This window comes from Artemia sp. Qi Xiang Cuo, chromosome 21 (assembly GCF_049724085.1).
Source record: "Artemia sp. Qi Xiang Cuo chromosome 21, ASM4972408v1, whole genome shotgun sequence".
Lineage (NCBI taxonomy): Eukaryota > Metazoa > Arthropoda > Branchiopoda > Anostraca > Artemiidae > Artemia > Artemia sp. Qi Xiang Cuo.
Window position 1 is genome coordinate 32,045,857 of NC_142814.1, and position 14,002 is coordinate 32,059,858.

At 35.1% G+C, this 14,002-nt stretch overlaps 1 protein-coding gene across 1 annotated transcript in view; it reads right to left on the minus strand.

The window, feature by feature from the left end:
* The window catches only part of Fas1 (fasciclin 1 Fas1 domain-containing), a 168,031-nt gene that overhangs the window by 101,256 nt on the left and 52,773 nt on the right, over window positions 1-14,002 (minus strand). The window lies entirely within an intron of this gene.

Here is a 14,002-nt window from a genome sequence, read left to right on the forward strand (position 1 = left end):
AGGATATCGAATGTCTTTACTGAAAAGAAGAAAAATCACACGGAATCTGGCAACTGAGTCTCTCAATCCCCGTAAAGCTCTTTTAAAAGATACAAAAACTAATTATTTAACACAAAAATTTCGTTTTTAACGACCACCAAGTAAAGAAAAATCACACGGAATTAGGCAACTGAGTCTCTCAATCCCCGTAAAGCTCTTTTAAAAGATACAAATACTACTTATATAACACAAAAATTTCTTTTTTAATTACCAACAAGTCAATAAAAATCACTCGTATTTAGGCTCCTGAGTCTCGCAATCCCCTTAAAGATCTTTTAAAAGATACAAAAACTAATTATATAACACAAATATTTCCTTTTTAATGACAACCAAGTAAAGAAAAATCACACGGAATTAGGCAACTGAGTCTCTCAATCCCCGTAAAGATCTTTTAAAAGATACAAAAACTACATATTTAACACAAATATTTCTTTTTTAATGACCATCAAGTAAATAAAAATCACACGTACGTAGGCAACTGAGTCTCTCACTCCCCTTAAATAACTAATAAAATATAAACAAAATAATATTTTAACAAAAAAATTAATATAATTCTGACAACATTGAACCGTTAATACAACCTTTAATATTAACAAGAGTCTATACCTAAACGATAATCAATTTTAAAAAGAAACATAAAACTAGAAAATAAAGAACACTATTCGATTTTAATTACCATCTCGATACGACACCCAAACAGTACAGAGTAAAAATATACAAAAGCTACACGTAAATCATACTTAAAATAAACAAAAAATAAAATTTTAAACCACACTTAAAGAAGGAAATTAACCTAACGACTAGACATATATATCGTACTACTGCAGCAGTGTATATCACACATCTGAAAGCTCTTTTAAAAGATACAAAAACTACTTATATAACACAAAAATTTCTTTTTTAATGATAATCAAGTAAAGAAAAATCACACGGAATTAGGCAACTGAGTCTCTCAATCCCCGTAAAGCTCTTTTAAAAGATACAAAAACTACTTATTTAACACAAAGAACCCCCATGTAACTGAACCCCTGTGTAACTGAAACCCTGTACAACTGAACCTCCGTGCTACTCGACCCTATTTAACTAATCCCCGTGTAACTGAATCCGCATGTAACTGAACCCTCGTGCAACTCAACTCCCTCAAAACACTTTTCAGCCATTTCTTGTTATTTTTTTTTTATTTCTGAACTATTTAAAATTGACAACACTGTGCAAACCAGAACAATTTTCTTTAGTTTTGTTGTTAAAATTATCCAATCGCTAATTACCCCTTTTTTTTCTCCACCTTCAAATGTTCCTTTAGTCATTGCCCAGTTAACACTAAGATTTAAATTGAGTAATCTTCAAAGTGCTATGGACTTCATGGAAAAAATACCAGTTTACCAACTTTCTCTAATCTACTGACACACAAAAAATCAATGTCATAATAAAAAAAAAACATGTCTGCATGATATTTCAAATTGTTATAGCTTCTATAGAAATGATACCTCTTTGCAAATGACCCTGGTAACCCAATTACTTGAAAACCTACACACATATCCATGCCTCAGGCGTAGGTTTGCGTGTAGGTTTTCAAGTAATTGGGCGCTTACTACTAAAACCTCTACAGTAGGGTTCTCTGATACGCTGAATATGATGGTGTGATTTTCATAAAGTTTCTATAACGTTTAGGGGGTCTTTCCCCCTTTTTTCGAAAATCAGCCAAATTTTCTCAGGCGCGGAAATTTTGATGGGTAAGATTAAACTTGATGAAACTTATATATTTGAAATCAGAATTAAAATCTGGTTCTTTTGATGTATCTATTGGTATCAAAATTCCGTTTTTTAGAGTTTCGGTTACCATTGAGCCGGGTCGCTCCTTACTTACAGTTCGTTACCACGAACTGTTTGATAGTATTGGTTACTGGGGAGTATACAGACGTTTTCAGGGGAAATTTTTTTCTGGTGGGGAGGGGTCAGGTGGAGGGTCTTATGTGGGAAGATCTTTCAATGGAGGAATTTTTCATGGGGTAAGAGAATTTCCACGAAGGGAGTCGCTGGGTTTTCCAGCATTATTTAAAAAAGAATCAGAAATTAAATAGAGAACAAGTTTTTTCAACTGAAAGTAAGGAGCAACATTGAAACTTAAAACGAACAGAAATTATTACGTATTTGTGGGGGTTCGTTCCCTCCTCAATACCTCGCTCTTTACGCTAAAGTGTTTTTAGTTATTTCAAAAGAGCTATTTATTCTAATTAAACAGCCTTTGTGATTCAGGGGGTCATTCTTAAAGAATCAGAACAGAATTCGAACTTTAGCGAAAAGAGCGAGGTATTGATGAGGGGGCAAACCCCTTCTCATTCGTAATAAAATTATAGGAATATGGAAGTTCGAAACGTAAGTTAATTCGTAAGTTACGTATATTTATTACTAATAAAAACGTTCGTAAATAAAATTAAATAAGTCTTATGCCCTTTTTAAGTAACCAAAAAAATTGGAAGGCAACTAGGCTCCCTCCCCCACCCCTTTTTTCTCAAAATCGTCCGATCATAACTTTGAGAAAGCCATTTAGCGACTAAAGAAGTAAAATTAACATGGACATTTCGTTTTAACTATTCATGTACGGTGAGCCAAAATCAAAAACTGCATTAATTCAAAAACGTTCAGAAATTAAATAAAAAAACAAGTTATTTTTTAACTGAAAGTAAGGAGCGACATTAAAAAGAACAGAAATTATTCCTTATATGAAAGGGGCTGTCTCCTCCTCAACTTCCCACTCTTTACTCTAAAGTTTTTTATTGTTTTAAAAAGTAGAGTTTTGAGAAAGAGTAAAACTTTAGTGCAAAGAGCGTGTCGTTGAGGAGGGGACAGCCCCTTTCATATACGGAATGATTTCTGTTCGTTTTAAGTTTTAATGTCGCTCCTTACTTTCAGTTAAAAGAAATTTGTGTTTTTATTTAATTCTTAATAGAGCTGCTTCTGTAAGTCCTAAAGTATGTATTACTAAAGTATGTAGAAGTATTTAGCATTTTATTTAAACTTAACAAAGAGCTTCAAAAGCAACACATAATTAACGTTCTCTACTTACGGCAAGTTAAAAGCTTTTGATTTAATAACATTTTATTTTATGAAATTAAGCTTCTTTCAAATGAAAGTAAGGAGCGACGTCAAAACAAAGACACACAGCAATAATCTATTCAAATGGGGGGGGGGGGGGATTTTGACTATTTATCCTACTTCTCTTCTGTTAGAGCATGGGTTTACAAAAGGATTTTTTCGGAGTAGGGGGGGTACAGGAAAAAATTCAAAAAACGCATAAAAAATTTGTTTATACTCATTTTTGTTACGTTTTTACGAGTTGCACAAACATTTCAGGGGGAAGGGGTTCAAAGCCCCTACTCCCTTGATACAGTCTTGCTCTAATCATTCAACTTTCTGAGAAAGTCCTTTGAACCAACGTTTTATGGATGAGTCTCTTATATTCTCTCCCCCCCTGCGTTCAGGCATGAAATTATGTGGTTTTAGAGACCGACTATCCTATGCCTATATCTACAGAGATGTTTTTCGTTATAATTATTATTTTGCCCAGTATTTCAGTCATTTTTTGGCTAGAGTCAAAAGACCATTTCGTTGTAGAAATAAGTTACAAAGCCAATTTAAAAGTATTTGCCCGTATAAATCCTTTTTTCAAAATAAAACAGAAATGTAATTAGTGGAAGTGTCATATGTAGAATATCTGATAAATAGATAAGGACTTGTAAGTTGTGTTAGTACTGTTATGCATAGGAAGTCAAGCAAAAAAATTCCATCTGAGTGATCTTCAAATGCTAAGGTTACAGTTCTATGCCCAATGTTTTTCTAATGTTTCCACTTCAATATTATTTTTTTTCAACCGTCTATATTGTAGGTAATAAGTTAACTAAAATACTTAAAAGACTCAGTAAGATGTATTTTCATGAAACACCAAACAGTTTGAAACAAGGATTTTTTGGGGGAGGGGAGATTACAAGCCTGTGAATAAAAATGTTAAAAGTAAATTTCTTCTAAATGTTTTAAGATGTTGCTTTTATTATACAGGCTAGTCTCCTAGGGAAGGTAAGGGGACTTACACCCTGACCTCCCTGTAGGCGTCCTCAATTACAACCGGTATGAAATATTACCAAAAAATCCGGCTGAAGACATGAGTAAACTTTCTGTATTATTAAGACGTGAATTTAATGAGCAAAAACTCTGCTTAAAAATACCCCATCCCCCTCCCTCGAACAATAATCCTGGATACACCATTGCCTCCATTGTCAAAACCTAGGTTTAAAATTGCTGATATACTTCCTCTCCCAGACCGCTTCGAAAAAACTCGTCAAATGAAACAAATGTCACTTATTCAATTTCATGAGAATAATTGCATTTTTAACGCACAAATTCTTGAAGATATCGGTGATGACATACCCCTCGGGCTCTTTAGTTCTGTGACAAAGTTGCAAATCCCTTGGGTAGAACTTGAAGAGAGGCCGGAAGTAAATTGTATATTTAATGTCGTATTTTAACACAAAAACCAACTGACCTCTTTAGTTTTATCACTAAAATAAACAAAGATATTTTTACAAGATTTATTTTCTATATTTAAAAAAAAGAACGACCTAAAGTTAGTTTAAAAAAAAGCGAAGTTTTTCTTACCGGAGTGAAGAATAAAGTTGAAACTTAAAACAAGCAAAAATACTGCTTCAATATTACGCAAGATATATCTATAAAACTGGCTTAAATAAACTGACTTGATATTTTCCAATATCTGTAGAATTCTAAAAATTAGCGCATTCCTGGAAACTGTGCTTGGTTGAGGGTTTTCGAGAATTATAAATGTAAACTAAAAATTACCGATATCATGGATGACGAAAGACTATTGAGAGTCTTATAAATTAGTCTTTTAGTTTTTGCAGGCCAATTATGGAGTTTTTTTTAGAGAACGTCCATTATTTCTGAGGTCAGCTTTGCGTTTTCAGTAAAGTGCTAGTTTTTAGACACATAGTTATTGGGAAAATGCCATGAGTCAGTTTTCTTTGCTAGACTTGTATAAGTATAGAATAATAAGTCGTAGATTGTACAAGAAATATCTTAGGCAATCTACGAAGCAATACATTTTTCCGTTTTAAATTTCAACTCCACTTTTTGCGTCCGTAAGAAATTAAATATTAAAAAAAACAAGTTTTTCAGCTGAAAGTAAGGAGCAACATTAAAACTTAAAACGAAGAGAAATTATTACGTATATGAAGGGGTTGTCCCCTCTTCAATACATCACTCTTCGCGCTAAAGTTTTTTTTGTACTTTTATAAAAGCTTTTTATTGTTCTAATTGAACAACCCTTATGTTTCAGGAGTCGTTCTTATAGAATTGGGACACAATTCAAACTTTAATGTAAAGAACGTGGTATTGAGAAGAGGGCAACATTTGCAGAGGACATGCAAAAATGAGTCGGCAAAGAGAAAGCAAGACATTTTCCTTTCCGTAAAATTTTCCTAGAATAGGTTACCCCCGGAGCCTTCTCTCCTAATGGAATCACCCCTAACCCGAAAAATGTATGCATGCTTCCCAATAACATATACTAAACGTAAACAATGGACAAAATTTACAACTTAAAGACCTTTTCCCAGAGGCTGTGGGGGGTCGTGTTATCTCCAAAGGCATAGTTATTAAATTTTCTGACTATGCTGAACAAAATGGCTATCTCAAAATTTTGATTGGACGACTTTTGGGGGAAAAGGGGCCAGTTGACCTATAATATTTTTGGTCAATTAAAAAGGGCGCTAGAACTATTAATTTCCATTCGGCTGAGTCCTTTCCCGATATCCTAGGACTATTGGTTCCACATGATCACCCCTGGGAAAAAACAACAACAAATCAACACGCATCCGTGATACTTCTTCTGGCAAAAAATACAAAATTTCATATTTGTGCAGAAAGAAGCTTGAAACCTCTACAGTAGGGTTCTCTGATGCGCTGATCGTGATGGTGTGATTTCATCAAGATCCTTTAACTCTTAAGTAATGTTGTCCCACTTTTTTGAAAATCACGCATATTTTTTCAGCCTTTAATGGGTAACACTAAACTTAATGAATCTTATATATTTGGAATCAGCATTTTAAAGCGATTCTTTTCTATCAAAATTCCGTTTTTTCGAGTTTCGGTTACTATTGAGCCACGTCGCTCTTTACTTACAGTTCGTTACCATGAACTGTTTGAAACTTTTTTTTTCTTTCAAACATTCGAACTGATGATTTTGCTGTTTCCTGTCTTGCAGAAAACTATAATATAAATTAAAGATGACTAAAAGAATAGGCTACTTTTATTCCTGAAGCAGAGTAAAAAGTGCGCGTTTAAAAACAAGTTTTGCTTTCATTAAAGCACAACTTCAACTTTAGCGTATATAGCAGGGATCTGATGCCCCCCTCATGCTTCGGGTAATTCCTGTTCTTTCAAGTTTTAACGTGATTCTTTACTTTCATAGGAAAAAAAAATGTTCTTTTGAGTTAATTTCCAACTATACCCAATAATAAAGATAAAGAAATTATCTTAATACCCAATATGGCAACTATTGACAAAAATTAGAGTTTTAAAGCATAAAAATATTGACGAAATGGGTGGTACCCCGTTGGTCTTCAACTAGAATTACAAAATGATGATGCAACATTAAAGATCCGGAGAGCCTTGGGGGACTCATGAGCAATAGTAAATATTACGTAAAACGACTGGATATAGTATTGATCAGCGGTCTGAATCTGAAACAAAATTGCGCAACAGTAATTGACAGATCAGCCGTAAATATTACACATTAAGGCCTAAAAATGCGGATTTAACCACTTTTGACACCCCAAAAAAAAATCATGAATAAAAATCCGTCTGCAGGATATTAGTTAGGTTTTATTGTTTGCCCAAAGATTGTCTATACAGGAATAAGTTATTACTTTCATTCTTATATTTAGGCAAAGGTTGAATTCTGTTCGTGGAATAAGTCCTAAAATGAGCCCATTAGTCTGAAAGCATCATGCCAGTTATGTTTCACATTTACAAGGCTTCAATTCATTCAAAAAGATAGAAGACACCAATTCTGGGGAGTGGGGCCCAATGGAGGGGGAGTTAACCCCAAAAAGCTACCGAAGCGACTGAGTCACCACAAAACTTAAGAGTGATCATAAAAAAAATTTCAGTCGCTTTATCGAAATATGATCGGAATGAATATTCAGATGAATTATCGACCATAAATTTTCATTTCCTTCACTATTAAAATATAAAACACACATAAATCAGGATAAAATGTAAATGCCAAAAGGGAGCAAACAACAGTATGCACCTTTCAAACGAATCGTCCACAGACATCAGAATAATCAATGATACAAAATTCCTGATGTAAACACTGAACAATGATGCTATCATCCTCACACGACTAAATCCCAAAGGGTGCGTTATGCCTGTCCATCTGCTAATTGTGAGCCCATGACAAGGGACGGAGAGGGTAACTATTTTCCCCGAGTTTTCAATTTTTGACATTTCTCTCTTAAGCAACTAGCAACCAATCATCTCTGCTGTAATTTGACAGATATGCTTCTAAACAGTGGTCTGACATCAATAACATGCTTGTGTTAGCAGGGGCGCACAATTTGAGATGTTTATAAACCCCCTAATCCAATAAGGATAACACATTGCTGAGTTATTTGGAGAAAATGCTTTATTTTTCTCTACTTGTAATTATCCAATACTAATAGGTAAAGGCCGCCGGATGACACACAAAAAACATACTCTTATGAGGATAGTAACCTCTGAATGTGGAAAAACTACTTCCTTTAGGTATCCGCTGCATAACATTCCTGATCTTAAGGCGAATAGTGAGGGTGATATTCCTCCCAAGCAAGAGCACGTATGTCAGAAACCGCAACATTATTTCTAGGTGCTTCGTTTAGACGCGCTCAGCTTCACCATCTTGCACCATCCCTTCTTAATTGTGATATTTAACTCCTTTAAGTTTTCAAAACTTTTAATAATGCCATATCAAGCTGCGGGAACAAATCACCAACCTAGCCATATGTAAGGACAAAGTATTAATACAGATCAAGACGTTTTGGTCTGACGCAAATTTTGATGATAACTCACTTTTGCTAAAAAAAAAATATAATAAAAAAAATCAAATTATTTCATTTTACTTTAAAAGGTTTCGAAAAATCCATAAATGAAAGTCGTCACTACAAAATGGAACAGGAGATGGGTATGACTAAAAACGAGCGCTTTTCGCTTGGAAATGGTGGTATGTGAGCTGTTAAAATTAACAGTAGGCTCGGCTACAAGTGAATATGATCATTTTGGTATAACAAATATGACTTCATAATTTGGCTAATTATACAATCAAGAAAAATAGCTTCACTAGGGAGAGGGTGGGGGTTTTACTCCCCCTCCCCGAGCTTCGAGAATTAAACAACAATGTGACCAAAAGAGGAGAAAGGCTCATGAAAAACGGGGTAAAAATAGGAGTTTCTTCAGAGCTGGCCCAACCTCAACGGTAGCTTTTAACTCTAGTTATTGTCCCTTAAGCTCCCCCAGCCTACACCATCCCGAAAAAACTAAGCTGTTGTTGTTAAACTAAGCACAATCCCCCATTTGTGTGTAAATATATATTAAGGTTATTTTTGCCTGTAAGTAGAGCTTCACATAATGAGTAAATCGAGGCCCAATGTAAAAAAAAAGAGAGGCACGAAAACTGTCTTATAAAACAAGAGAGTAAATTCATATTTGAATAAGATGTGTACGATTTACTCAAGAAAAAAGTTAAAAAGTCAGCAACATCGCTTAGCTCAAAACTTAAACAAAAAAACTTTTAGGTTGCATTAAATGTCTTAATCGAAACTTTTTATTACTCTGTTCTACGCCTTTTAAGTGTCTGAAACATTTATGAAACATTTAGGAAACATACAACATCATTCTGAAACATAAGGGTTACAAGAAAAGCGTGGTTTTAGGACGGGATGAGGATGCATCGAGGTTTAGTAAAGGTCTTACCCTTGTATAGTGCATTATAGTGATTGTCGCTATGTAAAAAAACAATGTTGCTGCAAGTATGATAGGAACTGTGGTTAGTAGCTGAATCGGTGTGGATTCACACGGTCAAGTTAGTCAGGAGGTGTCCAGATTATACGAATTATTTTGGTTGGCTTCGTCCTAAGGAACCAGGATTAAGCTTATAGGAGAACATAGCATCAAACACCGGTGGATCTAGAGCAAAAGCTTGGGGGGGGGGACAATGTGACAGGGGCGCCAATAATTGACCAAATTGCCAGGTTTATTCAAAAAAGAGTAGAAAAAAGAACAGAATGAGGGCGCCAAAAAATCTTGGGGTTGGCCCCCGTCCCCCCTGGCATCAAATGAGAAAGTAAAACTCTCCTAAACTTAGATTACACAGATGATACAAGTGAGCTAGATGAAAATGTCGAGGAACTGAACGAATTTTCAGGAATTTGGGACTGAGAGTTCAGGCTACAAAAATTGTTTAAAAATTAACATTAAGAAAACTAAGTCGCTTAGACTAGGAATAAATGAGGGTAAATCTTTTGTCCGTGAGGACAGGGGTTCGATTCCTTGTGTCACTAGTTATTTCTTTTGGAATTCGGGTGTGTGGCGTGACTCTGTAATCTCAGCCAGAGTCGACCCAGCTCGAAACGGATACCTGGAGAAATCTGAGGAAGGTAAACAGGAAGGGTGTGCGAAAGCATAGGATGACTGGCCCCCCACCCCCGCCCCCCTGTATTTCTTCGATGAAGGGTCATGAAACAGAGATCAGCACCGCCGATAGGGCTTGCGAAGTTCAACTTCATATTCTTTACCTTTACCTTTGAAGAAGTCATATTAAGGTAACGAGAATATCGATCAAATGGATAGCTTCACTTATGTGGGTATTATTATTATTATAAATGGTGGGTGCAGTGCAGATGGAAAGTGGAATAGCAAAGGCAAAGGTTTTTTTCATAGTTGAAGAAGTATGGAGGAACAGGAAAGTAAGTCTTGGAGCTAAGATGGGAATACTGGAAGCCACGAATATGACTGGGGTCAAGTATGGTTCTGAAACGTTAACGCTCCGATATGCTGAGGATTAAACGCTTTTCAGGGTAATTTTCTATGGATACTTTCTAAGGATACTTTCTAAGGCATTCGTTTAGCTGGCCGTAAATATAGAAACAGGTTGCACGGAAAATATGCTTCGATCCCATTTTCTAAGACTAGAATGCAGGATAAGATGGCTAGACCACGTTTTACGGAAGGAGGAAAAAGATTGTTTTTTTTGGCCATCTATCTGGGCCAAACGAAAAGCAGGTCGTCCCAAAATAGGGAGGTAAGAGAACTTAAGAAGGGATTTAAAAAAAATTGGTACTTTACGGAAAGGGGCAAAGAGTGAAAATTCAAATAATAGAGAAAATGCATACATCGCGTTTTTGGCCTCAGAAAATTTGGCGCTGCATGAATTGCTAGCAGTAGCAGGAGTAGTCGTAAAGAAATTATTCGGAGGTGATTTCTAGGGATAGGCCTAGTCGTGTATATTTTTCTAGTGCCTAACATACCTTTTGATAAGTTTCCTATTCCTTCATGTACTTTTTAGATATGAAAGCTAAAAAAAATTTGCATGTGATGTAGCTCTAAAAAGACAAAGAAAAATCAAATTGTTACAATTTAGATCTTTCGAAGCGCTTAAAACTGCTTTGATAGTTTCGGTATGGGGCTATTGAGAAGGAAACATTAAAAAACAATTCTTACTTTGTAATGTGCAGAAAAATTGTAGCCTACTTTATTATATGCAGAAAGATTGCAGTTAATACATTTTAGAGGAGCTTCCACTTTACTTTACCCCCCCCCCCCTTATGTGCAAAAATATAGCTCAAATTACTTATTTCTCATGTGGTTTTTCCGTTTCTTGATTTCGTCAGCGCTGATTCAACTTACCGGTACACGGGTTGAAGCACAGTTTATAGATATATTCTGTTATTATATATTCTATATTCTATATATATATATAGATATATGTATAAATAGATGATATATATAAATAGATATATTCTATATTCTGTCTACTTTGGGTTGAAGAAACAATAGTGATGCATGGAATATAGGTAAAATTCTAGTTTAGCTAGAATCATGACTTTTGATGATCTTTAAAAATTTGCGTTTTATAAAAGTGAAACCTTGCAAAATAAATCTTCTGCTTAAATGAAATGCAACAAAATTGTTTTCGGCTTTATAATTTTTCTCAATCCCAATTTATAAGGTTTTAAAGATGTGCAAACACATTTCCTAAATAAAAAAAAAAAAAAAACATTTATATGGCTTAAAATTCTACTCAAATAACAGGAATTGCAATTTCAGAACTAAAGCCAGAGAAAATGAAACTGACAACCGAAAATTAAGGTAGAATGCTGTTTTGTCAAAATTTCAAAACCAGTCATGTAGGCAAATTTCAGGACCCTCTAGAGGGAGAAAGAGTGGAGACAGGTGCTTCAAAATACCTTCCCGGGACATATTTTAGGCTGTAGACCCATCCCTGAAAGTTTCATTTTCCTAACCCAACCCCTTTCCAAGATACCAAAAATTAGCTAAACTAGAATTTTGCCATAATTAAGGCTATATATTTGCACATTGGGGGGTTGGGGGTAAATTATAGTGGAAGCTCCTTCAAAATGTGTCAAATACAATTTTTCTGCATATTATAGAGTAAGAATTGTTTTTAACATCCTTCCTTCCCAACAGCCCGAAGGCTAATACCGAGTATTCAAACTATTTTCTTTACTGAACAGTAGCAACCCTGCTTGCACTAAAATCTAATTACATTGTGAGCACAATCAGACACGTATGCAAGATGAAAGCTCTTGGTATTATTTATTATGGGCGTCTATATAATGCGACCCCCCCCCCCCCAAACCAAATCCGCTGTAGTAATTAAAAATGCGACATATTCCATTTTGTAACTTTTCAGGAGAGTCAAAAATGGAAAATAAAATGTTTGGCGGCTGTGGTCGCTCTGAAGGATGAGGCTAATGGGGATAGAGGGATCATATAGTAAACCAAATTTTATGGTCTTTTCAGTGGTAAAAATTAAATTCTAGTATTCCGAGCGAATTCAAAATTATTCCATTTTATGGTGTATGTATCCTTTTTCCTTGAGAAAAAAAAGGATACAAATGTCAGGTCTCCATGTTATAGCTCCATAAGATAATCCTCTTCTGTCATTCTGAATTGCAACAAGCCGCGTAGAGGCTCATGTCTCTTTTTATCTTCGTAACGGTGCAAAATTGGGCAATTCTGACTGCACCAATCAATTCCCCGTGCTTCGTTTACCCATGACACATACATAACTTATTTTAGACCAAAATGACATGTGTCGCACTTTTAATTATCCCAGCCGAAATTGCGTGTACAGATCTAGTCCCAGCGAAAATTTTTAAATATTTTCTTAATTTTACTTATGCTTCCTTACGAATTACCTGACATCAGCCTTTTCCCATAAAACTGTTGTGGATTGTTTCCATCCGGTAGCTTCTGTCAAGCCGGCACCTCTTAATTGCAATCAGTTATTTAAGTTTACAAAATCTTCCCTTTCATTTATTATTGTCCCATCTGTCATTTAAAATCATTTTTCTTAAGTATGTCAAAGGGATTAATCGCTGTTTGTCGTAGGTGTACATTTATTTTATCTCCGCCAGTGCCCTCTCAACCAACGCCGTTCCTAGGGTTGGTGTTGCCCGGGAAAACATTAATTACACCAGCCTCTTCCAACTCAAATATAAGCAAAAAAGCTGAACCAAACCAAAAATTTGAACAACGTGGACAATCTCCCAGCCGCGGCACCCCTCCCCCGAGTTGCGGCAATCCTACCTCTTTTGAGGTTACAATGACTCAATTGGCGTTATTTGAACTTATTACTTAATAATATTTAATATCTTTATGTTTTAAAACATACAAAATCTGTTTTTCCCGCTTGCTACCTGGAAGATGGGACTTGCTAATGAAATTGTCTGTCCACAGGCTTAAGTTCCCTGTGCAAGTTTTGGTATATTATTTTTTGCTCTATAAAACCTTTAATATTCGAAATAAATACTGGCTTCAACTTCAAAAATGTGCGGGAGGATGTCTTTTTCAAAATGTAGGATAGGGGCAATTTTGCTGTTTTTCCAACTCTTCAGTGAAAACACCAAAAAGGTATATTCTAATCAAAATACAACAAAAGGTATTTTTCAAAATGCAGGGTGGAGGGGAAAAACATGAGGAGGGGGAAATGCGCACCATCCCACCCCCAATTGACACCCCTGCAAGGGAATGCAAAATGTTTGCTGTCGTTTCATAGCTGAGGTGCATTTTATCCATCTATCGAATTATTTTTTTTTTGTGTACATGGTTCTTTAGATTCAAAATACGACGAAAATTTTTGAAAAAAGGATGATTGTCCTAATTTTTAATGCAAGGTCTTTCTCTAAGAAAAATTCTAAGTTATATCATAATTCCGGTTTGGTGAATGGATAGATTTGAGACTGCTGAATCTAATTATACAAGTATGTTACCCTTTTGGTCCAGGTTACAGCTACATGCTTGTCGTAAAAATCTTCTGTTTTAGAGGGAGCATACCTTAAAGGCCTTTAAAGGAGTTTCTTGTTTAAGAAAACTTGTCCTTATTGACAGTCAAAAACAGGAAATTAATTCTTTTGCTCTTCAGCAAAGTGCATTCTTGTTTGCTTAAGGCCCATTCACAATGAGTTTGTGCTAATACCGGGAAATAGCTGGGTCTAATTTGAGCCAATCAGAATTTTCATCATTTTTTTCAGCCAATCAGAAAATTCTATTAAATATATAATTGTCTTAAATTACCACTAGCTTAATCTCGGTATTATTAAAATTTCATTGTGAATGGGATTTTGAATTAACAGACCTTTTAATATATATATATATATATATATATATATATATA